This window comes from Porites lutea, chromosome 1 (assembly GCF_958299795.1).
Source record: "Porites lutea chromosome 1, jaPorLute2.1, whole genome shotgun sequence".
NCBI lineage: Eukaryota > Metazoa > Cnidaria > Anthozoa > Scleractinia > Poritidae > Porites > Porites lutea.
This window is the reverse complement of record NC_133201.1, coordinates 55,209,745-55,213,704: the sequence shown is the minus strand read 5'-3', so window position 1 is coordinate 55,213,704 and position 3,960 is coordinate 55,209,745. Positions and strand designations below refer to the sequence as shown.

At 38.6% G+C, this 3,960-nt stretch overlaps 1 protein-coding gene and 1 long non-coding RNA gene across 2 annotated transcripts in view; both read left to right on the top strand.

Annotated features, from left to right (window-relative positions):
• The window catches only part of LOC140922259 (ribosome production factor 2 homolog), a 368,864-nt gene that overhangs the window by 108,893 nt on the left and 256,011 nt on the right, over positions 1 to 3,960 (top strand). The gene's annotated exons all lie outside the window — the stretch shown is intronic.
• On the top strand, positions 1,335 to 3,860 carry LOC140940089 (uncharacterized). The gene is made up of 2 exons (XR_012166298.1): positions 1,335 to 1,639; positions 3,136 to 3,860. It is a non-coding gene; the product is annotated as an uncharacterized lncRNA (long non-coding RNA).

Genomic DNA, 3,960 nt, shown 5'->3' with positions numbered 1-3,960 from the left:
TTTTTGGGAGCGCTGTTTTCACATAGTTCCTTGTGTGTGACTAAGTGTGTGTTTTAACTCAGCAACCCCGAACTTGTTCATGAGGTCTTTATGCAGTCCTTCAAAACAATAGAACCGGTTTTGGCCCTTTTCACACGTCGAATCTTTTATGAGCCGAACGCGATAGGCCTCACCTGGGTGTAATTATGCCAATGACCTTTATTTGTTCTAATGGCACGACGTAATTCTCGGTTTGCAACCAGTGACAAGGCGGCCATGTTGGTTAATTGGTGCAGTTCCTGCTTAGATCTTGCGTAGCCTCCCTCGATACTCGGCGAAACCTGCGTATTAATTAGCAATTATTGGATGAGGCTGAGGATGATCCGAAGAATTATGCAGATCGCGAAGGTTGGTGGAGGCAGACAACAACCTGCGAGACCAGCATAATTGTACAGATCATACAAAAGCTTAAGTTTAATCGTTTTATTTTTTTATTCAAAGTAATTCATGCTTTAATTCCCACTTTTGTTTGCCGCTTCATCTTGCAAATTCTGGGTATAAAGGATGTTTGGTCTAGCAGAATCAAGTATAGATTTAGCCAGGGCTAAAAGCGAAGCTCTCGATAATATTTATAGTTTGCTCAAACAAATTATAGAATTGTGTAATGCCAAGCGGCGAAGGCAACGAGAACGGTAAAAAATGACAATAGGTCTAAGTTTGCACGTGCAGCACACTTTTTTGTACATTTCTTTGCCGTTGTTTTGCACGACTACAACGTGAAACTTCCGAGGATGCCCACATACCAAGGCAGGACTCGACAATTTGTCGCTTTTCCGCCATTTCCACGTCCTGTAAGTCTGCAGGAAATGTCGTATGTGTTCTTGTTAACTTTGTTTTCTCACTGCCGCTCACTTTCACCTTGGTGGCCGCTAGTATTTCTCATTTTCTCACTGCCGTTACAAATTTTTCATGTTGTTCTTCCAACCAAAAATATCTCCTTTGTTTTTTTTTTGTTTTTTTTTTTTCATCTCCCGCTCTAGCTCTGTGTCGCTCTTTTTCTCGTTGAGCTTCGCCGGCCTGTCGCGTTCATTACTTTCTCTTTTTCTTGTCTTTCTCTTTCTCTATATTCAAAATTTGTAGACATGACAATTATTCTAAGCTCAATACTTAAGACAACACGGATACAGAAACAATTTCCGCTTGCGGTCTTCGTCTATATTGACTCTTGTGGTTGTCTCTGCCTCACAAGACGGGAGTGGCTATGCGATTTCCCGGCAAAATAACCTCGAAGTTGCATTTGGGTTGCCAAACAGCAAGTGGTAACGTTTGCGCATGCGTCAAGCTTGCTGGGAAGCGCTTGTTGTCGGGAAATCGTAATGGCCGAAAGCCGTTCTGAAGCACTTTCAAGGGAGATTTTTTTGCATACCCAATCGACAACAGACATGTCTTATAGATTGGATACTTTGGCTAAGCCATGATGAAGTGTCATGTATGGGAGAGGGACCATTTAGGTGGTTAATTTTCGTCCATTTGGCTCCTCTGATGAAGCAGATAAAGCGTTCACGAGGTCGTTTGTTGTGATATGTTGATTTGTTGACATTCAAGCGGTCACGGATTTCTGGGTTATCGTCCACGATCTGCAGAGCTGCCTAACATTTAGGTAAGATATATATCCCTTGATTTACTTTGTGAAATGTGGAGCAGCATCATCGAATGTTATGTGTTAAAATTATAGCAGCCTGAATTCAACGTAATTTATGTGACCCTGGTATTTTTGTAGTATTTGACCCTGACCGTACAGCGAGATCCAGTAATATATCCCACACAAGCGACTAAACAGGTGAAACTTCTCTCTCGGTCACTCCGTATTTTCACTTTTAATGGTTAATTCAAAGGGGGGAAGTTCGAGTATTTTGATACTATTTAGCGGCATGAAATCAACAAGCAAATTTCCTACTCTTACAAGTAAGGCCATAGTCGGATGTCTCCTTCCATTTTCGAAAATTTGCTTTTCTGGTTTACATTGGTGCTCTATGGCGATTACTTATTCTCAGAGATTAAGAGATCGAGGCGGTGGATTGTGAAATATTATTTGCTAAAACTTCGTCAAAGATGGACAAATTTTTCTTGTCCTTTTCAAAGATTTTTCGTTAACATGTAAAAGTATATCCCAACAAAACTTATTTGTAAGAACATTGTTTCGGAACACTCTTTCATTCTTGAATGTTTGATTTTGCATCCAAGGGAGGGAACACTGATGAATTTGCGTTTTAATAATCATGCACTGTAAGCTCTCAGATTCACTGACAAGAACCCTCACCATTTGGAAGATGATTTTATTCTGATAATTATTCAATGATGATTTGTTTATACATACAAAACTGGCGCCTAAAAGAATTGTAATGTTATGCTTAAAATGTTTACATAATGTCTTGAAACATAACTGAAATCAATATAAAATATGAAAATACACATATGTGCATTCTTTTCCCTGCCCTACTATAAAAGTGATTTAATAAGTGTGATTTAATGCATTTTCATATGACTATTAATATTACTCCCACTTTGACACTAGCACAAGTTCAAGTGCAAAACAATTCTTGCCCTTGTTCACCTTTGCACTTGCTGGACTGCCATTCCTGTTTGAAGTAGAGACAACACTGGACATAAAATCCCTGTATTTGATATCTTACATTGGCATCCACATAAGAATTAGCTTCATCACCTACAATGTATTTGTACGCTTACAAAAATCATAAATGTTATTATTCCTTTTCTATCCAAAAGATTTCTTTCCTTCTTGAATGTAAATTCGTATCCATGACACTTTAGAAATCCTGAAATATTTAAAGGGGTATCACTAGTTGTGGGCAACAACTAAATGCCATAGGGGTAACTTTTCACTCTCCGATAGAAATAGATCTTTTGATACTCTGGGTCTCATATATTCAGTGTTTGTGCACATGAATTTAGGAGCACTTGGCTTGCCAATGTCGGTTTGGCTGTGTATACACTGTAGTAGTGTATATAGTCATATATCATAGGCGGCACAAGTTGCAATTTCTGTAAAATTGCCCCTGAAACAAGCTCATTGATGCTCCTGGTGTCGCAAAATGACAAGTTATGAAAAATTTATTTTGCCTTTTTCTGTTGCAGGAGCTCCCTATGAGATGCTCAGCACTAAACCTTGTTGATTCAGGTGATAGTCATTGAGGACGACTGCATCGTCACATTTAAGCCAGTCACACTTTTCACTCACGCCATAGCAGAGCTGGTACAAAATGGCGACTATCCGTTTTTTATTTTACCCTATGCTGTCTGCAGAATGTGAAGGGTCTGTCACTCCATCCTGAACTGCATCAAATAGCCTTGGTGCCCCAGGAGACACACAGACAAGCTTTAATTTTAATGAGTCATACATTGGCTCACTTGAAGCTGCCATAAACTCAGACTTTATAAATATCAGGCTTTAAGATCCTTGAGGTCTCCTCATGTTGAAATTGAATGAAAAGGAAAAGTTAGAGCTAATTTTCTCTCATTTTCAATTTTTTAATCTTAGCCCAGATATGGGCTAGTCAAGGGAGCTAGGCCTTATTAGTTATATCTTAAATAATTAACACATGTGCAGTAGAAAATACCAACAACAAAATTTATTAAAAGCAAAAATGAGTGCAAGCATGGAAGTATCAGAAGCAGAAAATCCACTTCAATGTCTCAGAGAGAAAATGCAGTTTTAGATATGACTATGATCTTTACTATTTTAAGTATTTTCACTGCTGTGTGCATATTTGCAATTTTCTAGTATGTAGAAGTGTGGGGAGTAAAGGGAAGGATTTTTCATGGTTAGGGTTACCTCAATAAAACACATCTGTAATATGAAACATCTTGTACCACACTCCTTTTTTTGGCTCATCTAATTCTTTATTTTACAAGTATAAGGGGCATCTTGGAGTCAAGAGCCTCCATATTACAAAATTCTGC